A 26,870-nucleotide genomic window follows, 5' to 3' on the forward strand; every position below is an offset into this window, starting at 1 on the left:
AAAATATTTGCATTACAATCAATAGGTAGTATTACAAAAACAACAGGTAGAATTGCAGTCAAACAAGTCATACAAAACTGAATTATTCTGTAGCAGTGGATAATGCTGGTTGTATTATTTCTGTATATCTGACATGTTTATAAGTGCTAGACATATTTGGTGCCTTTTATTTTATTATTTACTTATTTGCATTTGTTTACTGTGACAGTCCCACTGGACATATAACCCTTTTTCAGCAGAGGCCTGGAAAGAAAAGTTCTAGTAACAATATCTTAAAATAATCAGATTTATAAATAACATAGAATAAAATATTAAAAAATATTTTAAGTAGAATGAAGTTGGGTACACACGAAATATATACAGCTTTATAATACAAGACTAGCACATGTAACATAACTAAGGATTGCTTTAAAAACATGACAGTTGTGAGATTATGTTAAGTAAGTACACTGGTCCAGTGAAAATGACAAAGTTATTTACTGTAAGCATAGTACCAAGAAAGACTGGCATACCTAAAATATGAAATCAGTGACCTATAAATGACTTCAGTCAGTTATAATAGGTATTGTGCCAAGCAACATTTGTATACTTACTTATGAGGTCAGTGACAAGGAAAAGTAGTATATCAGAAAGTAAGCTTACCATGGGGTATACAGGAGCATGGCCAGTTCACGAGGTATTGTTTTAGAAGAGATTTAATTGTCTGAAGGTTCTATATCTGTTTACCAGAGACAGAAAGAGAGAAAGAAGAACATAATTCCAGGCTTTAAACATATAGTTACGCAGACTGTTTCTCCAGCAGTTTGCATGACTGAATAAATACTGAAAAGAAAATGTCAGATGCAGAAACTCAGATGCCTGTATGGAAAGTTTTAGAAACCACAAGTAAAAGTATTGGGGTGCGTTTATAATTAATAAGCCTAAATTAGCCTAAACAGGATCCCACTAATTAATACTGCAGAAACTCCTAATCAGTTTATGCAAAGATGATATTCCAGAACATCTCTCTAATGAGTGAGTAAGGACATGACTGGTTCATTGAGCAAGTTGGAGTTACGATAATGAAATAAATTAAGCACTGAGCTTTATTTACAGCAAGTAATAGTTTATCCTTAGAATGCTTGTGTCTATTTAGGAAAATATTGCTATATAAAGTTCTTTAAAGATCATGTCTGAAGGGGTGAAATGTCCTTTGTTTTTTGCATAAAAGAGTCTTCATATGCATCTTAATTTTTTAAGCAAAAAACAAAGGTAGCTTCACAGCAGTTTATAAATAAAATTATTTTAAAAAATTGCTTCAGAAAGTGGAAGACTACACATACACAGTCGTTTTTATGGCCTTAATATTCATGGGCAGGCAGGAGGTGGTTATGTCACTTTGGGTTCTAGCTCTAATTAAGTTGGATTAATGTAAGTACTTGTAAAGTAATGTAATTGTCAAACTGTTAAATTAACAGTTTGGCAGAAAACTAACCATTAGAGTAATCCATTTAAGTGATCCCAATACTGATGGTTTTACAACCTTAATTGTATACTTCCATTATCATGACTCTCAGGATCATAGGATAATAGGAGGTTAGTAGGCTATTGGCCTTGAGGCCCTTATAACCCTAGCCAAGAGTTTGGCCCATGTTTAGACAAATCAGCACCCAATGCCCCTGTTCAGCAAGGACACGGATGGAATCCCAGGTGTATATTTTCTGTTTCCCACCCAGTTATCTAAGTTGTGCTTAGAAAGGGGTAAAGAGGTACTCTGCTTGATGTGGAAAGGTAGTCTATTCCATAGATGGGGGAATCTCTGAGACACAAATCTGTCCTGCCAACAAGTCTTGTTGATGTCACAGACCAGGGTGAGGCCAAGTGTATGGGTTACTCGAGTGGAGCTTGACTTGCAGATATGCAGCAGTCCCATCAAGGTGGGGTCCATGATCGCCTTGTATGCCAGACAGAGGTCACCTATGAGGATTCTGTATGAAATGGGGTACAGGGATAGGGCTTTTAGCCTATATGTGTATGGCAGATGTTTGAGGCCCTGGATTCTCCTGGTGAGGAACCTCTGTGGTCTCTCCAGCTGCTGCATGTGCTTTACAAGGTACATGCCGAAGGGGCATTGTAATCAATAATGGGCCTCATAAGGGAAGAATACAGGGCTTTTATGACCTCCTTGTCCCTGGATGAGATACCCTTACTTATGAGGTGGGCCATGTAGAAGGCTTTCTGCACAACAGAAGCAACCTGATGGTCAAAAGTCAGGCTGCTATCAACCTGGGTGCCCAAATCCCTCATGACTGATTGCATGCTTAGGACATTGTTATTAATGTGGTAATTTGTGGGGACGTCACTTTCCTCAAAGGGGATGATGATGCATTTTTCAATATTCAGCTTGAGACCATGTTTCTGGTACCAGTCATTTGTCTGAGTGAGACCCTCTTGGAGGATGTCCACATCACTAGGGGAACTGATGACAGCACCCAGCTTGCAGTCATCTGCAAACATGGTCAGTCATAGCCCACTGGTTTTGGCCTGCATCTCAGAAAAGTATATCCCAAATAACAGAGGCCCCAAGACAGAACCCTGGGGTACGCCACTTGCTACAGGTCTACTGCTTGAGGTGACTTGACTATATGGTTCTATCAGTGAGCCAGTTTGCTACCCATCTGGTAACATATGGATTGATGCTTAGTTGAGAGAGTTTATCTATTATGCCTGAGTGGATAATAGTGTCAATGGCTTTGGCCAAATCCAGGTAGGTGGTATGTACCATCTTCCCCTCATCCATGGCTTTGGTGACTATCTCAAAGAAGTCAGCCAAATTTAACTGACATGACCTCCACTTGATGAAGCCAAACTGTGTGGGATCAAGTGTTTGGAGGTTGCCAATGTTCTTGTTAATGAGGTCCATGATAATCCATTCCATGGCCTTGCAGATCAGGTTAGTTAGGCTGATGGGTCTATAATTTCCAGGATCAGTGGATGCTCTACCTTTGTGTAAAGCAATGACAGTGGCTGTCCTCCATGCAGCTGGGATTAAGCCAGTATTCAGGGTTTGGTTGAATAGGGTGCCTAATGGTGCTGCAAGTTCCTGCCTGAGTTCACATAGGATGCAGCCTGGGATGTTATCGGGTCCTATGGATGCTGTTATTTCTTGCTTTTGAGACAGCAGTGATGATCATTCCCTAGATAAAAGTGGAAAGGGGCAGGTGCTTGGAATGTCCTGATTTACTGATTGGGGGGGGGGGGGTGCAGAGGGGTAAAGTTTTTGTTGAATCTGTCAGCCAGCAAGTTTGCTATATCTACAGCATTTGTATATGTGGTGTCCTTGACCACCAGTTCTGAACAGATCTGGGTGCTTCCTTTGAGGCTGTGGACATATGTGAAAAAGTCCTTATTATTGTCTCTAGTAGAGGTGGCCAATTTGGACTCGAAGTTTGCTTTGGAGGATTTCACTAGTGCTCTTATTTACTTGTTCAGGCTAAGGAGACATTGCTTCCAATTGGGCACCTGCTCCTTCTTGGTCTTGTAGAGCAATTGTTTTCCTTTTGTTATAGAGTTTACTTATTGCAGATATCCACCAGACATGTTTACTCTTCCTTATGGAGGATGATTTAGTCCCGTCTGGTATTCTTGATTCCATGCATCTATATAAATGCTTGTATAGTGCTTTGGTGTAATTTTAGATATTGGTGACAGTTCCTACAGATGGGGAGGGGGCTGTGAAGCTGTTCATACCACCCCTCAGGAGGCTGTAATTCATTTTGAAGAAGTTTTTATGTCTGATCCTAACTGGGGGGGGGGGGGGGATGGTGACTCCGAAAGTGATCTCTTCGTGGTCAGATCTTACTATGGAGGATGATACTATAGGGATGCCGCAGTGGTTACTCATGTTGGTTAATACCAAGTCCAAGATATTATCACCTCTTGTGGGAGTATCAACTAGCTGTTCCAAGGAATTGACAAAATTAAGGAATCTCTGGGCATTTGTGTTCTGGCATGAGTAGTTCATCCAATCTATGTTTGTTTAGTTAAAGTCACCCAGGATCAGGGTAAAGAGTTGAATCTTGATAGAATCAAACAGGTCCAAATAGGCAGATTGGGCATCTTGAGTCAGATTTGGGGGCCGGTAGCTAGCTATGATTTAAATAGGGGGTCTTGTCAATGATTAACTGCACCTGGAGTGTGTCCTGTGCATCATACAGCCTGGAGGTGTGTATGTCTTTAATGTATATTGAAACTCCACCTCCTTTGGCTTTACTGCCCACAGTTTGAGGTTTGAATGTATGATAGGATGAGTAACCAGGTGAGACTGGGGTGATCTCCACAGCTTTGAACCAGGTTTCTTTGACTCCATATGTGTCAGCATTTTCCAGGGTTTGGAATGCTTGTAATGAGTGCAGTTGCGTGCTTAGACTGCTAGCATTTAGCAGCATGACCTTTAATTTGTGTTTTGTTGAAATTTTTATGTTGGTTTTAGCCTCATCACTTTTCCTAAAAAAGTACTATAGGGGAGGCAAGAGCCTTTGCCAGAAGCCTGAAGCCCAGGTGAGACAGATGCAGGCCATTTCTGGCAAAGCATCGTGGTCTGCCGATAATATCTTCCCAGGATGTCAGGTACTGGATCCCCCTGGAATGACACCAGAAACTAAGCCAATTGTTAAAGTCAATCATTTTCTGTTTGTATTGAGGTATCATTCTGGGTGATGGCAGAATGCTGCTTAAGGCTAGAGAGATACCTGCCTGGGACACAATCAGTGAGCTCAATCATGTCTCTCTTCATATAGTCCAGAGAGGTACAGCTCAAGTCATTCACGCCATCATGGACTATGACAGAATCATAACAGTACCTGTTGTTGAGAGACTTAAGTGCATATGTGATATGGCAGATTCTGGCACCTGACAGACAATTAACCATGACTTTTTGCTTATCCAGCTTGGTGAGAGGCACATCTGTGTTTCTCACAATGGAGTCTCCTATGACTAATATGTTGGGTTTATGGTGAAGCTTTAGTGGCTTTGAGGCATAGGTGTGTGCGCAGTATGCATGGTATGTGGTGTGAAGGGCTGTGCAGATCGTGTGTGTGTCTTTGCCTCAGAGGTCTACTTTGTTTGGGTATTTATGTGGAGGACTTCCGCATATGTAGATGTGTGTGTTGTGTAGTTGCGGATGGTGTTTGAAGTGGAGTGATTGTGCTGACAACCTTTTCTTTGCCAGATATGCTGGCTTGAGGCAGAGAGAGTTTGGCCTCTTGGTACCTAATGTAATTGCATCTCTCACAAATTGTGTTCCTAGGTGGTAGTAGTAGATGGTTGTCCATGTACACGAGGCAGTTGCTACACTGTATCAGGATGCCCATATCAACCAGACTAGCAGGAGAAACTGTAGGAAATTGTCCATCCATATTTGTCAGAATCTGAGGGAGAAAGGTCAGGAAGAGCTAAGGGGTGGGCCTAAAGCTCACATGCTTAAACCAACACAAAGAACTTAGAATAACACTTAAGAATAACACTTAACAAATTAAACAGACTGTAAACAAGCAGTAATAAATGCAACAGTAAAGATGCAGTTGAACACTTTACAAAACAGGCAGCAAGTAGCAGGAAAATGCAAAGCAAGAGGAAATAACAGAGTAGTAGGAATAAACACAAATTAGAAAATATAAGCAGGTGAATAAAGTGTCTTTTTTTTTATAAAGTAAAAAGGAGAGAGTAGGAACAGAAGATAATTCAAGGTTAAGGGACTAAGGGGTTTGGCCTTCCCAAATGATATCCGTATTAGGTAGAATGAGCTAAAGAGATGGGACTGGAGGAGTGTCCCAGATCAAATTTAGAGTAGGGGCGGGCAACTGCAAAAGCCATCAACTTGGAGAAAAACAGCTTCAGCAAGATCAGAAAACTAAATTTTGCCAGCAAATATTTAAATAATTATTCAAGCAAAAATAAAGACAGTGCAGAACTCTAAACAGTTAAGGTGAAACAGTTAAAGTACCAAAAATATACTTATCAGCTCTATATTTCCAGACTGTTTGAGAAGCACTCTCAGTCAGAACACAATGAGATTCTAGATATGCAAGAATTTACAAAATGGTAATATTTTTATACCAGCAAGACAGAAGCCAAGCCTTGAGACAATCAGATAACACTAAAGCTGTTAGACCAGTTTTACCAACTTTAAGAACACAACCGCAACAGGGTGGGGGTGGGAGAAAAAAGTTTCAGCAAGATCAGAAAACTAAATTCTGCCAGCAAATATATAAATAATTCAGTCAAGCAAAAATAAAGACAGTGCAGAACTCTGAACAGTTAAAGTGCCATAAATATACTTATCAGCTCTATATTTCCAGACTGTTTGAGAAGCACTCTCAGTCAGAACACAAGGAGATCCTAGCAATGATATACCCTTATTATATTTTTACTATTATTATCAAGTCAATTTCTGACAAATGTGATGCAAACATATTAAATAACTATATACATAAAATGAAAGTTAAAAGCATATTAAAACTAACAACAGTCACCTTTCAATTTTTCATAGTTTCTTGATTTTTTTCCTGCAGTCTCTTTCTGTTTCCCATGGAGATCAAGCTTCTCTTTGCTACAGTCCTGGATCCAATAAAAACTGAAATATGTAGCTGCTCTTTCCCTCCATTTTTATTTTATATTGATATCCTGACCCAAAAAGATCTGATCATTCTTAGAATGTAGACAAGGTAGCCATTTATCTAGAAATCTCTTTTGGTTCCCCAGTTCATCCTTTTCTTCCATTTCCCTTATGGACGCCACGATTTGTATTACTTCTTCAAGTTTTGGGCTTCCTCTTTGTTTCTTTCTCCTAGTTGTCTCCTTTATTCCCTGTTAACCCTGTTATCACTAACATCTTTCATTTCTTTGCGCTATTTTCTCTTCATCCCATACACGTAAGGAGCATCTTTGTTCATTCCATTCCAAAGTCCCCTCTCCAGTCATTCTTTTTACCAGAGGATCCAATTCCTTCTTAAACTGTGTTAGTTCTGTATTGCCCAGAACATATTTTGCCAGTCTCCCAAATCCCCTGAATCACATCTTCAGTAGCATCCACTCAGTTCTGGAAATATTCTTGATATTTTACTGGGGATATAAAATATTTATGCAAACACTTCCATCTAAAACTTCTAAATTTACTTGAGTTAAGTGTCTTTCCTGGGGACAAAGATATTGTTCCAATTGTTTATTCATTATTTGTCTATTTAACTTTTTAATTATTCTTTACCTTCTCTGCCTCCACTTTACCTTCCCCTGCAGTACTTTTGAAAGTGTATTATTGTTTTCTTCCATCGCTTCTCCCAAGCTATCCTGGGTGGTGCATCCTCCCATCCCCAAAAGCTACTCATCTAGTTTTTTTTTTGTTTTTTTTTTTTTACTGCTGGGAGGCATACACAAGAATTGCCTAAAATATATGGTATATGGTTAGACATGCCAGTTTAAAACTTATATTTTCTGATACACTTCTAAATAAAGGTGCTTTCATTTCTATAAATTACTTTTTATCTCCTGCAATATTTCTTGATATGACTTGCTTATTTGAGCTATCATAAGTCTCCATTAGCTATATCCTTGTATATCTAATTTTATCCACATTATATAAATAGGATTATATCGCTTGCGCTTCTTCCTTCCCACTTCATATTTATCAGTATTGCCTTTTTCGTATCTATATTTATCTTGAATCTTGACTGTCTGCTTAAATGAGGCATCAATTTGTCTTATGCCTTCAAGCCCTGATAGAATTTTTTTTATTAGTGCTATAACTCTAGTGGCATCCATATCACTTTTAATGTCTCGAATAAGAAAAAAAACACTCCACTCTTTCAACAGCTTTTTGCACATCCAAGTTCATTATCATAACTGTTTCTGCCTTGTGTAAGTCTCCTGAATTATCACAATTTTCTTTATTATAGTATCAGAACTTTTCCTTCCTCCAACAAACTTGCACTGGTCCAAGTATATTACATTTGGAATAATTCTTGCTAGTCTGTTTGTTATTTTTGTAATGTGCACATTGTAATCATGAGTCAGTATTGTCTTATGTGAATTTTTATTTAACAGACCCTTTCCTTCTTTTAAGATTAGTGCTATCACCTCCTTTTTCCATGTCTCTAGGATTTCTTCAGTAGTCAGTATTACGTTCATCAGTGTAGCCCTTATCTTCATCAATCTTTCCAGTTCTAACCTCCAGACCTCTATGCGTATTCCATTAGAACCAGATGATTTTTCTGCTACTTGTCTCTTCATGGCTTGTATTACTTCTGCTTCTGTTATCCATCTTGTTAACTTTACCTTTTGTTCATCTGTCAGCTTAGGGAGGGTAACCCCATAGGCAGTCCTTCACTTCCTGTTTTATAATTTCCCACAATATTCCCTGAAGACCATAGGAACCTTTTTTCTGTATCTAAAATGTCCCTAGCCTTAGTCTCCCTACTAGTGCTATAGTTTCCCTGGGGCTATTAGTATAGTACATCTCCTTTATTGCTACTTGTTGCATCCTAACCCTATAATCCTCCATATCTTGGAGGCGCCATTTTCCCTTCTCTTAACATCTTATTTCCCTCTGGGTTTGTGCATTCCCTTTCCCTTTTCTTTCAGCTTGCTTAACAATGTCCCCATTTTTTGACTGTCCATTTTCTTCTTTTTCATGATTTCTATGACTGACAATTTATCTTTGCTTCCTCCAACTCAGCTATTGATGGATCTTCCATTTCTTCCAGACTGCTAGTACCTTGCTCTTGCATCCATTGCTTTTACTTTCAGTTCCTTGCATAAAAAGCTGAGAATCTCTAATGACATTCACGGAGTACTTTCAGGACCAATCTTAGTTGTATACTCATGCATGTATAATCTGAAATTGTAATAGGTGAAATCCTTGCCTTTGAACAATCCTCTATATTCCTTGGTAACATGACTTATTTATCCAAGAGCACCTCAATTGTATTGTTGCATAGTATGTGCATTCTTTTCCCCATCCCCTTTACTCTAGCTTCTTCATATCTATCAGGCCCCAATAACTTAAGAGCTTTGTATATAATATTCCCGTCTCTGTCAATTGTATCCTTTTTTAAAACCTGTCACCTTTTCAACATGAAAAATTATATTTTGTATCCTATTAAGATACCATCACAAAAGTGCAAAATCTCTAATAGCGTTTTAAATGTTTGGGTTATACTTGTTGGGAGTAGGTGCATGATAGCTACTATTAAACCATTTCCCATGTAATCTCCCACTACTGCTACATATTATTCTCTATCCTGTATTTTCCCACTTACCCTATAGAGGTATCTTTTATCTCTTAATACCACTATCCCACCCTCATCTTTTTCCTTCAAAATATGAAATTTCTACTACTGCTTACTTTTCCTCTCCAGTTTTGTATACTTCATCTCTCTTTGCCCTCTTCCTTTTAATTACAGTTAATATGCGTTCCCTTTTTAGAAGGTTTGCTAATTGTTCGCATTTCAGCTAAGTAATTTTAAATCAGTCATGACATCGTATGCACTTTTTAATTTTTTTTTTGCTGTTGCTTCCTTCTTTTTCTTCTGGTGCCTCTGGCTGTCTTTCTTGTTTTTCTATACTGTCTATGTTTGTCTATACTGAATACCTTAGCTCACTTCCTTGTTATTTCCCACTGCTTTCTTTGTAATTTGTCATTCCATACTGACCCCTCTATTGTTTGGTTACCTTTCTGTATTAGGATAACTTTCCCTACTCTGACCTGTTTAAACTTTAAAGAACAAACTTACATAAAACTTCTTGAACTATGTACAAACTAGATTCTTTTTCCAAGGTGTTAGCCTTTGCTGCATGCTTAGTTAGTATGGAGTCAATGTCTCATTCCCATTAAAAGAAGGATTTTCAATCTATTTGCTTTGAGACATTGCAGGGCCTCATTGCAACAGTCCAATTTCTATTCGCACTGTCTTTCCGATCTTTCAAAGTTCTTTGACTACTCTGTTTAATTAATTTCCTCTCATCTCCTTGCCTTCTAAAAACATTCTCCCCTTAGATGTTTCTTATATAAAGCATAACATATTTATTTGGGTATTATTATCTCCTTTTGTACTACTTGGAAGTGTTTTTAATTTCAGTACTGTGAATATTATTGTTCACATTGACTCTGTATTATGTAGTCACAATGTCTACTCTTCCCATGCATCTAGCCTACTGACATTACTATCCTGTTTGTTTTTTTCCTAGAGGGGGACTCTGCCCCAATTAAGTCTTTTTGATTTAATATTTCTTATCCCTCGCTGTCACTTCTTCTATCGTATTTCATCTGTCCCCATTCTTTTTTTTAAACACCTTTTTTTGAATTATCACTTGTGACAAAGGCAAACTTACATTTATATAAAAGTAATCAAACCCTATTAACAAGTTAACATGTACAAACTCTATAAGATATATAAGAATATATGTACTGTATAATCTAAGCAACAGTATATAAATTATTCCATTCCTACCTTCTCTTAAACCTTGTTCTTCCTCCAAAGCATTTTTCTGCATGTATAGTTCCCACAATTTTCATTTTTTCTATTTAATTTACTTCAACCCTTTTCTAAAGACCCCACTTTCTTGTTCTTTTATATCTGTTATAATATACACTACTTCAAGTATAGTTGGTTTAGATTTTGATTTCCATTTTCTAGTAAATACTTTTTTGGCAGCTACCAGAATTAAACTTAGCCAATTCAGATCCTATATTCCAGCACAAAAGAATAATTTCCTTAGTTATACTCATTTGGTCACACAATATTTCTGACAGAGTACTCTGCAGGTAATTTTTAAAGTCTGCTAACACACTTGTTAGAAAAATATGTATTAACATATGTGTATAGTGCTTATTATAAGCAAAGTAAAGATTAACACATTTTTATTCTATATGCAAGCATTAGTTCTGTTTGAAACTGCAAATATGCTTTTCTGAAATTGTGCTTTCTGACACTGCAAGATGCACTCTGACCTAGTTTGCTAGCACAGCAAAATACATGTTTATGCTTTTGGAAATGTACTGAGAAGCAGGTGATTATCTGCTAGGTCAGGAAATTAAAATAAAGAATGATGATTTCTGTAGATCCATTCATTATGAACAATAAGCTCTGTTCGTGTTGATGAAAAAGTGCACAGTTGCAAGAAAGTTAGATACTAGAAACAATAGACTGCTTCAGAGCTCTGTACTTACATTGTGCTTGAATTAGCCATAGTACCTAGACTTGTAACATTACATAGAAAGAAAGTAATATCTGACCGGTGGTCATCAAGGCCATCCTGTTTACTGAAAAATCTTTTTTAAACTTTGTAGAGTCAGCTGAAATTATGTGAAAACCATTGTAAAGTAACAACTTTGTGAACTGGTGATCTGCTACATCAGTCGTAGTGGGCAATGTCTTGAAAGAAAGGTATATTAATTGCGAAACTTCCTGATTTTAGTTAGACAAACTCTGTATCTGCATTTTTTTGTCTCCTTGCACAAGAATAAAGAAACCTGAACTCAACCTTATGCTGATTGGTCTTTGAAGTATTTTCCTTCAACACACTACACTCCAAAAACATATGTTGCCAGTTATCTCTTTTTTCCCATCACATCTCCAGCATTTGCCATCCACCTGAGGAAAAACATTTTGGAGTCTAATTAGGGTATAAAAGAATCTATGTAAACACTTCTAGCGAAAAATCTTAAATCTTATAGAGTTTGTTGCATATTTGGGAGCCATACATATGTCCTCCCAATGTTTCTTTGTGAATTGCATACCTAATCTCTTTTCTCAATTATTTCTGACCTCTTCTAATTGAGTCCTATAGTTATCATACAATATTTTATACGCCCTACTAATTATCCTCTTTTTAACAGCAGCTTCTAGATTTGGTTAAAAACTCAACCAGCACAGATCTTTCATTTAGGATTCCTGTGGCCCTTTCTCTTTCTCTATATTCTGATATCAATCCCTGACAGAGAAGGTAATGATGAGCCTACATTCCAAATGTCTTTTTGGTCTCTTTTAATTCTGCTGTGTGGAGTCTGTATGTCCTCCCTGCGGTTGAGTGGCATTTGAAAGACATGCGTAGAATGGGCGTGCCTTCGTTAAAGGTTGGGCGTCAAGCTGGCACATCAGCACCCATAAAAAATCTACTGCCAATCATTAGCGGATCGGAGTTCCACTGTGGCAACCCCTAACCGGAAAAGGACGAAAGAAGAACAACATTACTTTCAGTTATTATTTGTTCCCAATACATTGGTTCCTTTGCCAGCTTGCTCTAGTAAATTTCAACCCTTCTTGTCTGTTCTCGGTACCCTTAATTGCAGTCATCCCTGTTGACAGAATCTCCTTTCTTCATTCCCGTGTTGGCTTAGTTCCTAGTATACTTTCTGCTACTTTATGAATATAATATTCTGTATGCCTGTTGTTATTCTTCTTAGGGATCTGTGTCCAAAATCCCATTCTTTCTTTATTTCTTTAATTACTCCCTGCTTCATCATCTTCCTTTTCCACTTTGAGTTGTAGGTTTCAGCTTGTGCTGTGTATAAGAGCCTTAACTGTGTAGCTCTGAAATATTGCTTCAAATCAGGTAATCCTAAACCTCCTTGTTCTTTTGGGAGGATCTACGCCAACCTGACTCTTGCCCTCTTCCCTGCCCAAATAAAATACTTCACTCTTTATTACTTAGCTATCCACAACTTCTCCTCTGGTTGATAAAAATATGCCTGACCTAACTGGTGTCTGCTATTTTTTTTATCTTTATTCTCCCTCCCCAGATTCAAAAACTACTTGCATACTCTGATAAATCATTAAATTTTAGCCACAAAGAAACCAGTGCTTTCTTTCTTTTACTGCTCTATTATCAACTTGCCTCCATGAAACAGAAAGAGAAAAAAGATAAATGAAATCCTCTGTTGCAGTCTGAAAGACGTGCTGAAACATTTATTGCTAAAGGAAAACGTTTCATTATATTCAGTGTTTTCATATTTATTTGTTTCTACTTAAAATTTTTGATTAGATTAAGCCTAGGGTCTTAATCCAGACATTCACTTCTGCAGAAATAATCAAAAACATATAATCTCTACATATATTATGATCTGTATACTTTACACACACCTCAACAAATCAAGATTACAGCCTATTAACCTAAACATGGATTTTGTCTAGCTTTTCTTCTTTTTTTTTGCACTGTAATGGCTATACTTCTTAATACCAAAAAATAAGAAAAAAAAAGAGAAGGCATCTGTTTACTTTAAAAATTTTATCACATACAAGAACAACTAAAAAATACTTTATTATAAAATATGCAATTTACATTGTGAAAAGTTTCTTTGAACTACTGTTAAGAAAAAAATGCTTTATTTAGAGTTAACTTTTTTCCTTCCTCCTCCACTCCCCTAAGGAGTCCTTCTAAATATTAGTAACACAAAGTGAGGCAAATGCATTTCAGTTCCAGAAAAAGTTTAACAAAGTCAACAAAAGCCTACTTTTTTTACTTATTCATATACAGCAGTATTTCACAGATGTGATTGATGCTTTGCAGTCTCACATTTATTCACTAATTTCCATGTTTCTGCTCTTCTTCTTGTTCATCTCCATCTCCCAGCTCTAAATTCTGGTTCAATTCTATGATGTTTCCAATTTTTCTGGCCAACTCCTGTGCTTTTCTCTGTCTCTCAAGCATTTTTCTGGCAAAGTCTCTCCATGTGGTTTACTGTAAGAAGAATGAGAAGCAGAGTCCCCTTCTGCTTGAAGGCTCATTGTTTTAGATAAACTTTTACATTTCTTCCTTAGCCTTACCTGCATGAAAGACAAACAACTGCCAGATATACCTGCTTGAATCTCACATGTGCCCTTTAGGCATTGCCTGATTACTGAAGTAAAATTGTTTCTCTTATGCCTGGTGTACAGTGAATAATCATTTTCCACAAATAATCGACTATCTCCGACTTTTAATACTTTGCCTTTTTGCCACAGTTTTGTCAGGATCAACTCTTTCTGCTGGTAGATTTGCATCTTGCTAATAAAGGTCTTTGCTGCTTTCTCATGGCCAAATTTGGAGCATACACATGGTGTGTCATTTCAATTAATAGTTCCTGCTGTGGAATACCAGTCCAGTTGCTTATTTGTGCCTTCATTTGATTAATACAGTCTGTTCCTCCTACTGTCTCTGGTATAGTAGAAAATCTCAGACTCCAATTCTACCATTTTTTGAAACATCTCTTCTTGAACAGTCTGATACTCAGCCTTTTCTTTACTTCAGTTTCAGTTTTTTGCAGTTTTCTCAGCACTTCAGAATATCTGTTTAACGCTTCTTCCATTTTTCAAGCCTTTTGTTATGAGTTGTTATACTCCTTTAGTGTTTTATTTTAATCTGCTTGGAGCACATTTGACTTTCCTGTAGATTACCGGAAGCCTTGTCTTGCACCAAAGCTGAGCCTGAACTGCAAGATTTTCCCAGTCAGTGTTTTCTCTTCACCTTTTCTAGATGATTTTCTTTCAGGCTCTCTTAGTTTCTTGTTTTCAGGCATCTAGGCAGTATACTTACTAGTCAGTAACTGAATTTTACTCAGACTGACAGTATCTCTGGCTGCAGTTTCTCAGTTTCTGTTTTTACACTGGAAGACCTGAAGTGATGCTGTTGACCAGTGTACAGCTGTCTTGGAATTCCCATCTATCCCTATTCTTGTGCCGTTTTTATATTCAGTGCCTTTTCCTTCCTTGTTACTACATTATGTTCCTCCCTTTTTTTCCAGGGAGCAGTTTTCATATTTATCATCCTTGTCTGATCCTACAAACCATTATGCTGTGGCCTTTTCCTGTACTACCAGTACTGGATTTATTATACCTAAATGATAACTAGTTCAGGCTCAGGGACATTCAGCCCAATATTTTACCAGTGGAGGTCTCCTTCCAGTAATAATTCCTTTCAAGCACAATAATACTGATTTTTTTTTCTCTGCCAGTTTCTTAACCCCTCATCCCTAATCTTCATTCCCCTTGAAGATAAATCCTTTTACAAAGTATGTTTTGTTCCTCTAGCTAGAGTTAACCTCCTATGAGCTATTCTAACTATATTGTCTGGGTTTAATCATGATATAACAATAATATCATTCATATTTGCTCCTTGCATCTGAAATCTAAACTATCCACCTCTACCACCCTGGCTATTTTCCTGGGGGTGGCAACTTTTTTCTCTGTTAATAGTTCAATGTCACCTTCTCTTTATAGAGGTTCTGTCTTTATCTTTCTATGCCCTTTATACATATTTCTATTTTTTGTAATTTTTGCCTGTGTCTGTTACTCTTAAGTTCTATGTATTCTTATTTTTAACTAAATTCTGCCACAGACACCCCCTTTCCAATGGACCATAATGACTGTCACATTGTTCTCATTAAATACTCCTTATTGCCCCCTCCTCTTCTACTTCTATTTTTTTACAATTTAACACACTTCTTTGGCAACCTTTATACATTCAAATCTCACTTTCCTTTTGAAATTCCTGTTTTAGCTGTTTTCAGTATCTTGTTGCATCCAGCCATTTCTTCTGGTGGTATGATCCCCTTTTTGCCCCCTGTGTTTCTCTTCTTATGTAGCTTTCCTTTCTAAGTCTGTACAATATTCCCTATAACAAAGTAGCCTATAAATTAGTAATGCTACATATACACTACATTAAACTTTAAGTCTATAACTTATTCATGTGAAATTAGTCTTTAACCCCCCCTCCTCTTATCTGCATGATCTGCATGCTTCATCTTGTGTTACTATTCCTCATATCCCTATCATGTTTTTTTTTTACAATAGCTCTGCTCTGGACATTAGTGTGACTATTTTTTTTTTTTTTTTTTGAAAAATGAAAAAAATATCCTATTACACCTAGTCTCTGGTATTTGTTGCTCATCATTTTTAAGACCACTGTGTTGGACTGCTGAATTTGACATGGTGTCATTTATCTTGGTGCCTCTTCGAGAGTGTGAAAATGTCTTTGGTCCTCATGAGAATAAAATTCTCCTTCTTTCAGGGTGTAGCACCATCAAACTTTTACTTTACATTGAGACTGCACTGGAATACAAGCTGCATTTTTAGGTGAGCAGGGCATAATTCCTTTCCACAAATATTTCTGAATTAAAATAGGACCTTCTCTTTATGCAGGTATATGGAAAATCATACAGAATAGGTCCCACAGAAAGGGGCAGTCAGGAACCCTCGTCCTCTGGGACCTATTCTGTATGGTGAACCCTTTCAATTGTTATCTCCTCTTCATTCCGTTGAGGCCAAGCCACTAGCTTTCTCTCCATAAATCTCAGGGAATCTCTGCCTTGAAATCCTATTGGAATTAGGGAATTTCTGCCTTGAAATCCTTTTGCAATTTCATTAAATCACATTTTTTCTCTCCTGGATCTGTCTTCATGATCTACAGCTGTTGCATCCACTAAGTCAGGTTTTCCCTCTGTTGCTGCTACTCAGTCTTTCATTATTTCATTTTCACAAATCAATGACTGTATTATATCTAAGTGTTCATTCAACACTTCTGTTACTTCCTTCATTTGTGTGTCCCCATGTAATTCTCCATTTTAGCAGTCATTTTCTGTATTTCTTTGAAATTAGTGAGGAGAGATGCCTCTTTTTTTTTCATGATCATATTCTTTGCCTTTGTCCTCTCTGTCTACCATCTTTTTCCACTTTCTTCACTTTATTATTATTATTATGATTATTTACTATTATTATATTTGCTTTCTACCTGCATATAGACCTTCTGTCATTGTGTACATCCAAATTAACAATATTACTAGTGATAGACTTTTCTCCTTATTACTTCTTATGCCTAGCTAATGGAGCTCAGTTTCCCTGCATTTTAGTTTATCTGTGCTATATTGGAAGTTCCATGGTAGAGTGTTTATCAAACACATGAAACATTAAGCAAGATCAGGTCATGATATCAGAGCTCATGTGCAAACCCTGTTTTTTTTTTTTTCAAAAAATGTTTTGCAAGCATTCTCCCCATGTATGTTTAGCTGAAAATTAATGAAGCCAGTAACTGATGTGTAAGATTCATATTTTGGACTAGATCCTTGCTGTAAGTTTGAGATTTGGAGATGTAGAGTCAACACTACATGCCTTTTAAAGCTGTGATACTGAAAGTTTCAAGCCATTTTAATAGTTAAAACAAAAGATGTCCCAGGGGATGAAGTTCCTCACAATATTTCAAATGAATATTTCAGCAAACATGGAGGTAAAAAACACGGCAAAGGTACACGTAATTTATTAAAAAGACAAATAAAAAACAGTAAATTAAAAAAGTAAGTGCTTTCACATCCTAAATCGGGCACTTCATCAGACTTCAATGAGATCACACAACAACCTTCTATTAAATATAGTAGTAATCAAAAACATGATTGGTCAATCTTTAAAACTTAAACCAATAAGCTAGCACAACTAATTTAAAAGATATTCAACTGCTAACAGTGAATGACAAAATTTAAACAATAAAACACAATATTAAAAATAAAACATTTAATCATTACTCTGAGATCACTCATCGCTTAAAACATGTGGGTAACACATTCATTCATAAAAACTACCTCTAAGAAAGCATCTATTACTACTGCTTAAAATTCAAACCAGTAGATGGTAGTATAATGCTATCAAAAATCAACTATTTATTTGTAAGATGTTTCATGTTACTGTAGACTTGACTAGGAATAACCTAATATATTAATGTATAATAGGTCTATCTATTAAAAACGGCTTGACTGATATTTTATCATTGAGGCAAAATAATTTATCGGTTTGTAGCCTAATAATCCATTTGGTCTCTGATCTTTTTGTCAAATTCTTGATATTTTATAAATTTTACATTTGTTGAGTGGGAGTGTCCAACTGAGCTCAAGCCCTTTTTCAGTGGAGGCCCGGGGAGAAAAGCTCCAAGATGTACATATAAAATATTACAATAGCAATAGAGACATTCAACATTAGAATAACATAAGAGATATTTAGGGGGCTACAATCCTCAATACAGAAATTGTCAAATTATACAGTTCTAGTGTGAAACAGAATGAGTAACAATTAAAGCATGGGCAGTAAGTAGTAGTGGTTTGATACGTATATGCTAATCTGGAGTTCTAAGGGCAGAGTATAGCTTACGTTTAGGAGTTTATTAGATAGTATAGGAAGTAAGTTGTTCATGCAGCTATTGGTTAATCAGTACTAAATAGGCTGATTGTGGTCAGGGAAGGTGTGAACAGTGGCAAGTCCAGTGTTTTTTAAAGTAGTCTTTGGTGGCTAGCTTAAATTGTTTGGGGTGTGTAAGGTTCCTTATTTCTAGTGAGAATTTGTTCCATGCAATAGAAGATAAGGGAGTTTGTTCAATGCAATAGAGGGATGGTAGCTATATAAGTTGCAGCCCATCTTAGATTTTGGTTTGTGAACCTTTAATAGGTCTTTTATTGCACTTCAGAGATGTCTGGTAGGAGAGTAACGGGAGATGAGAGACGATAGAGCCAGGCAGAAAGATGGTTAATATAGAATGGAGTGTATAATTTGGAGCTGAGATTGGAGTAGCAGGTGAGGTAGTTTGAGCCAATTCAGGTATGTTAGGGAGAGACAGTACTGAGTTTTATATGTTTGTTAAGCTGCAAATCTGGCTATCTTGTGATAGGTCGAGTCTAATTTGGTAAGTAGGGAGGAGTTCAGATTTGTGAGGATTTGGAAACAGTAAGACAAGATAGGAGATAGGCATGAGTAAGAGTATGCCTGGCTTCAGTGGTGAGGAATTTGTTATTTCTGTACAGGAGTCCTAGCTTCTGATGGGCTTTTATGATGCAGTTGTTAATGTGTAGATCAAATTTTAGTTGATCATCAATGGTGATGCCACGTAGTTTTGTGCTAGAATCAACTTACATAGGGGTATTGTTTAAGGACGTTATGGAAAAGGAAGATTTGATGTGGTCAACAGATTTAGGAAGAAAGAGTAGCAATTTTGTTTTTTTGGGGGGTTGAGGATAATCTGTTTTTTTAAGCCAAGTCTCAACTGAGTTAAGGGATGTCTGGGTAGGTGATAGGAGTTTGGAGAGGGAGTCAACAATAGTGATGACTGTAGAGTCATTTGCATATCGGACAATGATAGACTGAAGACAAGAGGAGTAAATGAGTTGGTGAAGATATTAAAAAGTAGAAGTCCAAGAATGGATCCTTGGGGACACCAGTTTTTACTTGAAGGTGGGGGAGATAGTGCAGAGTCCCATCTGACTGAATACTGCCTATCAGTTAGATAGCTGGAGAACCATGCTACTGTATCAGGAGAGAAATTAAGGTCTGTGAGTTTAAGTAGCAAAAAGTGTGAGAGAGTGTCAAAAGCCTTTGAGATGTCAAGGAATAGGCACAATATGTGTTTGTGATCATCTTGGCTAGAGTAATAGTGTTGTGAAAGGATAAAAGAGCTGTGGTGGTACTGGTGCTTGGAACAGAAACCATGCTGAGTGGGGGTGAGCAGTTTTTCTTGTCTGAGCTAATGCATTGCTTGTTTCTGTATACATTTCTCGAAGATTTTTGAGAGGGGGTAGAGGATAGTGACAGGTCTGAATTTAGATATTTCTGTGGAGTTACCTCCTTTGTGAATAGGAAGAATGTAGAACTGTTTCCAGATAGATGGAACTTTAGATTCAGAGATGGTGCAATTTATTAGGATAGATACAGGCACGGCAAGGGAGTGTGCTGCAGTCTGGAGAAAGTAAGAAGGGACATAGTCTGCTAATACAGAGCATGGTTTGAGTTTGGAGAGTAGAGTTTTGATATGGTTAGTAGGAACAGGTTTGAGAGAGAAGGTGTTTACTGAGTTATCAGTTGAGGGGGGGGAGGGTTCAGGGATTTTGGAGGTGTTGTTTGAGGGGTTGGTGTTAAATAGTTTGGAAACAGATTCAATGAAATAAGTGTTAAAGGTACTGGTAGTCTCTTCAGGGAACCTGTCAGGACATGGGCTTGGTGAAGCTGGATTCCCAGGATGTAGTATCTGGTTTATAGCATGCCAGAATTTTTTTGGATCAGATTTTAATGTTGTTGGGGGACTGTAGTAGAAAATGTTTTTGTCATTGTTGATGAGTTTTTTTGTTTGATTACAAAGTTCTTTGTATTTTTGCAAGTCAGCTGGACGTTTGGATTGTACCCATTTTTTCCAAGCCCTATCTTTGGTTTTCATAAGGGTACATGTGGTTTTAGATAACCAGGGAGAAATGTTTGCTTTTATCCAAACTTTTTTAGTGGGGCTAGAGCATTTAAAATGCTAAGGAAAGTTGAGTTGAAGGCTTTTTCTGCTTCGTCTAGTGGGAACTGTATAGGGAAGTCCTAGTTAACTCTAGAGAGGAGAGTTTTAAATGTATCTGGGTTAAAGTTGGAAAGTTTATGGCAGGTGATAAGTCAGTGTGGTTTCAAGAGATGGGTGTTATATCTGTCCACTTTTATAGGTGAGTGATCACTCAGGGAGTCAAGTCGTGTTTCTGGATTATGGTACTTGCAGGGATTTGAAACTAGTATCCAGTCTATCAGGGAGCTTGGAGAGCATGACTTATTAGTGTGGGTAGGTTGAGAGATTAGTTGCGTGAATCTGTAGAGATTTATATGATGCTGAGAGTTACAACTACTGAGGTTCTGCTAAATTAATGTTTATGTCACCGAGGAGGATTGTTTCATTAGGGATGTTTTGGGAGAGATATGAGAGTACATTTTCCAGTAGGGGAATGTTGTCTCCTGGTGGAATATATATGGCTACAACTGTAATGGTATTATAGATATTGAGTTTAAGGTTTGCTGCCAGTATTTCAGCAGGTGAAAAGGAGGGAAATGTTTGCTTAGGATGGGAGAGACTGAGGTTATTAGAGTAAACTATTCCAACACCACCACCTTTTTTCTTTAAGTGGTCTTGGCGAAGTATGTCAATGAAACACTGGGAAACATAAAGGTCCTACCAAATACCCTAATATTGGATGATTTCAATTACCCAAAAAATATGACACTGTCATTGTGCATATTGGTGTGAATGACCTGAGATGTACCTCCCTGGACTACATGAAAAAAGACATGGAAGAGCTCTCCGATCTTGTAGCCCAGGCAGGTATGACCCCTAACCCTGAGTAGCATCCTGCCATCACCCAGAATTATACCACAGTACAAGGACAAAATGATTGACTTCTACAATTGGCTAAGCTTCTGGAATCATTCTAAGGGGATCCAGTTTTTGTCTGCCTGGGACGACCTGATCGACAGACCACAATGCTTTTCCAGAGATGGCCTGCACCTGTTGCCCTTGGGATTCCGGATACTGGCAAAGGCTCTTGCCACCCCTATAGTGCCTTTTTTAGGCAAGGTTCAAATGACAAATTCACCACCGTAAGAGGTACAAGCAAGCAAAATCTGAGGGTAATGCTACTCAATGTTAGAAGTCTAAACCTAAAAATGCACTCACTCGAGGCACCCCTTAAAATGGAAAACATCAACATCTGTACAGTGACAGAGACCTGGTTCAAAGCTCCAGACAGCACCCCTGTGTTACCAGGCTATAATTCATACCACACCTTTCTGCCACCTAACCCGGAATGAAGCACTAAAGGTGGAGATGTGTCCATATTCATTAAGGATATCCACACCTCCAGGCTAGTTGCACAGCATAATGCATCCAAGATTATCCAAGTGCAACTAACTCTGGGCAAGACTGCAATCTAAATTGTAGCTTGCTATAGACCCCCGACCATGCCCCAGGATTCCCACTCGTCATTTATTGATACACTGGAAAGTATTAGGGTACAACCCAACACCCTAATAATGGGTGATTTCAACTACCCCACCATTAACTAGGAAAACTACTCATGTACCAACTCTTTTGCTCAACGTTTTCTGGAATTCATAAATTCCATCGTCTTGGATCAACTTATTCACACACCCACCAGGGCCAGCAATATCCTAGACCTGGTCATTACCAACATGGGCAACCGGTGTTCCACACCAGAGGTCAAGACCTCATTGGTCAGATCCGACCACAAGCTAATCACCATAGACATCCACATCCTGCCCCCACCCCCAATTAGGGAAACCACTGTAAAAAAATTCTCCAAAGCCAACTTCACACTTCTTAAGACAGAAGTGGCAAACTTCATGACACCCATGCAGACGGACAATAGAGGTACGACTGCTGAATACTACACAAATGCACTTTATAAGCACTTACATGAGTGCATGGATCATGCTATCCCTAATGGAACCAAGATGCTATCCTCCAAAAAAAAAGAAGCCAATCTGGTGGTCCTCTGCCATAAATAAACTTTACAACAGAAGAAAGAAACTGTTGCAAGAAAGAGTACAATCCCATGACTGGAGGAACTCCCTGGTCAACCTCAGTAAGAAGCTGAGATCCTTCATAAAATCCTCCAAAGCTAGTTACAAAAACAAAATTGCCACTGACTCTAAAGACAACCACAAAGCATTCTATAGCTATGTCAAGAATCTCAATGGCAACACTCAGATCTGCTCTGAGTTACAGCACAATGGCAGTAAATAAACAGAACCAACTGATATTGCCAACATCCTGGAAGATAGGTTCAGTGCTAACTTTACCCCCCTCTCACCCCCTAGTGGGCCCATCTCTATACCAGAAGAATGCAAAGTTCCTGTAATCACAGCTGCACAGGTAAAAAACACACTCTCCAAAGCCAATAACACAGCATCCATGGGACCTGACAATATCCCAGGCTGCGTTCTACACAACTACAGAATGAAGTGGCACCCTACCTAAGTACCATGTTCAATCATAGCCTCACCTCAGGCTTTGTGCCCACTGAATGGTGCACCATGACGGTTTTCCCACTCCACAAAGGGAGAGCCACGACGGACCCCGAGAACTACCACCCCATTAGCCTGACGAACCTGGTCTGCAAGGCCATGGAACGTATCATCATGGAACTCATAAACAAAAACATTGGTAATCGCCGAACTCTGGACCCTACCCAATTTGGGTTTGCAAAAGGCAGATCATGTCTCCTAAACCTGACTGACTTCTTTGAAGCAGTCACCAAAGCCACAGATGAGGGTAAGGTGGTTCACACAGCTTATCTAGATCTCGCCAAGGCTTTTGACACCATCCCCCACTCTGGAATTATAGATAAGCTCACTAAACTAGGTATAAATCCCTATGTCACAAGATGGGTTGCCAACTGGCTCATGGACAGAATCCACACTGTGAAAGTAGCAGACTCCAAATCCAACTTCAGACCAGTAACAAGTGGAGTACCACAGGGTTCAGCCCTGGGTCCGCTCCTGTTTGGTATCTACTTCTCTGAAGTACTGGCTAACACAGAAGGTCTTTGGCTAACAAAATTTGCAGATGACTGCAGACTAGGAGCCATAATCAAAACTCCTAATGATGTGGACATACTACAAAAGGGCCTCACTGAGACAGATGCCTGGTGTCAAAGCCATGGCCTGAAGCTCAATGACAAAAAGTGTATTGTCATCCCCTTTGGTAAAAACTATGTACCCATGAACTACCACATAAGTGGTAGTCTACTTAATGCTGAAAGTGTGATAAGAGACCTTGGGGCACAGGTGGACAGTAATCTCTCCTTTGATAATCACATCAGCACAGTGGTCAGGAAATCCTTCTACATGGCTCACCTCATCACAAAAGGTTTCTCATCCAGAAAAAAAGAGGTCATTGTTCCCCTCTACTCATCACTCATTAGACCCATTATAGAGTACAATGCCCCTTTTGGTATGTACCTCACAAGACATCTACAACAACTGGAAACCTCACAAAGAGGATTACTGACCTCAAACAGATGTCCTATGCAGACCGTCTTAAAAATCTCCAGCTTTACTCTGTCGCATATTGCCTACTCAGAGGCAATCTCTGCCTAACATACAAAGCTATGTCAAACCCAGAGCTGTTGGACATGCTCCACTTAAAGAAATCCCAATCCCTCCGAGCTACATGCTCTAGGGAACTAAACCTTGTCACCACAATAAACAGAACATGCTGGAGGGATAGACTCCTGTCCCAAAGACTTCTCATACTCTGGAACAGACTACCTATCTATGTCAAACAGAGCTCCTCCATTAGCACTCTTCAAGAAAAATCTTGATGACTGGATGGGAAATAGGAAATTCACTCCGGGGATCACTTCTGTGGCTCTGCTCGACAGGGGCACAGGAAAATAATTTTCTTGGGTGGCAAAAGCCAGGGTACCTTTTTGGCTAGGCTTATATAGGCCCTAGGGCTAATAGCCTAGTACCTACCTATGAACCTATGTTGTATCCAGGAGGGAGAATGTCTTTATCTTGATTGTGGGGGTTTTAGCCAAGTTTCTGTTACAGAGATAATGTCTGGGGTATGATGAGATACACATTCATGAAACTGGCTTACTTTGTTAAGGATACTTCGAGTATTGATAGAATAGAAAGAGATTTGTTTGTTTGATACGGATGATTGGTTAGAATTGGGGGTGGTATTTTGTGGGGTGGAAGAGTTAGCAGTAGGACCAGGATTAGGATGTATGTCGCCTGATAAGAGTAGGGTCATTGGGAAATAGTATGGTTTCCTTTTTTCTGGGTAGCTGCTAAAGAATATTGCCTTAGTTTTAGATGAAAGATGGTAGGAGGGAGGCATTTTTATTTTGGGGAAGGATGTGTTAGTTGGAAGGATGGATACAGAGATGACTATAGGTTGCTGAGGATAAGACAAAGTGTGCGAGTGAGGGTAGGTGTGGACTTTATAGATTTGAGTTAGGAGTGTGGGAAGTGCTGTAATAGTGAATAGGGGGAGTAGTGGAGTTAGGAGTAGAACAGAGATGATTGAGACTGGCATCTTTTAAGAGGGGAAGAGGTATTATAGTTGAGAGGTGATGGACAGTTCAGTTTAGAGTGGCTGGGTTGAGAGTTTGGGAAGAGGTAATAGACAGTAAGTGAGATAATCTTTGGTAAGTTAATAGTAGGCTGTGGGAGTTAGCTTGTGTATAGGAAAGGAATGAGTTTGATGGAAGTAGTAGTTAGGCATAAAGGAAATTATATGGGGGGGTGGGTGGGAATGAGGGTGGGAACAGAGCGAAGTGAGCTCGGGTGCAGTGAGGGTGACTGGAGCGGGGCTACACCAGAAATGAAGGATCCAGCAGAAACAGTCAGTAAGTATAAAGCCAACTGAGGGAAATTCTGTTAAGCTATTTACAGAAGTATATGCAGAAATAGTTTTCTACTTTTTTGCTTTGGGCCCTTTAGGATTAATGGGAAGGGGTTAAGGCAGTAGAGGATATTGCAGATACAGTAATTTAACTTAAAAAGGACACAGGACACTTTTAGAACTGTGGATGGGGATGGTGGATATGGTTCAAGTCAGGGGGTGGGGATGGCAGGGCATTCATGTCAGTGTGCTCACTGAGCTTCCCTAAGTAGACAAGGCTTTTAATTCCAGCTTTCTGGTCAGCTTTTACCAAAAATATTGTTATTAATGACAGTTACATACCTTAATTTTAATAGAGCACTAGGCAGTTGCCATTTGTAGCTGGGACAGGAAAACTGTTGTTTTATTTGGAGCTTATTTCAGAGTAGTTATATGGTAATATCTAGGAGGAAAGGTGCATAAAAAAAGATATAAATGGTTACATGGAGCTGCAGTAAGCAGTTATACCACCAGACAATATTACAGGGTAAAACTGAGAAAAATAGTAAGTTAACAAATAGCGCAAATGGCACTTTACATGCGCAGACAGTATACATAATTTAGTAGGTTGGAGTTACTGGGCTCATTATGAGGTTTGCACAGAACTTAAGAAAAAATTTAAACTACTAATAAAATGAATGGTAGAAGGTATGGAGGAGTGTAAAATCTCAGAAATCCTGTTGGTAACAGCTTGTTTAAACATAGCGTTTCCTAATCATTGACTTCTGTGTAAAATTTCTAATACTAAGAATAAAAACTTATGTCCTAAACCTTTGCTGTGAACATGTTTGGCTAGAGCATTGCTTTTATCCTCCCTATTTATGGCATACAAATACCCCCTAAATCTTTCACGCAATGTATGATTAGTTTTGCCCACATAAAAAACTGGGCATCTTGTGCAGAAAGCAAGATAAAGTACATCTCTGGTCCTACAATCAGCATAAAGAAAAAAGCTCATAGACTCTTTCAGTGGTAGGATGAACAAAGCTATTTGAATGGGCCATACAGGAACAAAAGTTGCAACGCCTGCATTCAAAAGTCCCTTTCCTCTGCGATTCCTTCCTTGATGTTCTCTCTCATAGCATAAAAGTCACTTCAAGGGCTTACTATTCTTATATGTAAAAGAACGTGTTTCTCCTACTATTTGTTTAAGTTTCTCATCAGCCGTTAATATCCTCCAATTCTTAGATACCACTTCCCTAACAGCTGTATCATTTGAAGTGTAAGGAAAAACAACTCTACATTTATTATGGATGGATGTTTCGCCCCTATCGCTATTCAATGTATCTAAATGTTTATTTTAAAAAAATGGTCTACGTTTTCCCTTTCTATCAATATAACTGCCATCTAATAACAAAACGGCATTCATCCCTTTTATACGCTCTCATTAAAAAAAATATTTTTCCAATGTCTTAAGCACTGCCTCACAATTCTCTGCTGTGTTAGAATGTCTAGAAATCCTGAGACCTTGTCCTTTGACTATGTTCCTGTAAACATGTGGCAGATGCATTCTTTGCCTATGTAACAAATTGTTTTTTCTACATGTTTTCCTGTGTATCTGAGTAAGAATATTACCGCCATCATTAACAATCAATACATTCAAAAAATCTATACTTTCTCTGGACCAATTTCCTGTAAAGCATAAGAAATCGGTGGTGGAATTGATATGTATCAAA

The 26,870-nt window shown here is 38.3% G+C and overlaps 1 protein-coding gene across 1 annotated transcript in view; it reads right to left on the reverse strand.

Annotated features, from left to right (window-relative positions):
* Positions 1-26,870, reverse strand: part of LOC122806859 (uroplakin-3b-like) — a 157,643-nt gene that overhangs the window by 35,101 nt on the left and 95,672 nt on the right. The gene's annotated exons all lie outside the window — the stretch shown is intronic.

Source organism: Protopterus annectens, chromosome 7.part0 (genome assembly GCF_019279795.1).
Source record: "Protopterus annectens isolate FY-2018-M chromosome 7.part0, PAN1.0, whole genome shotgun sequence".
Classification (NCBI taxonomy): Eukaryota; Metazoa; Chordata; order Ceratodontiformes; family Protopteridae; genus Protopterus; species Protopterus annectens.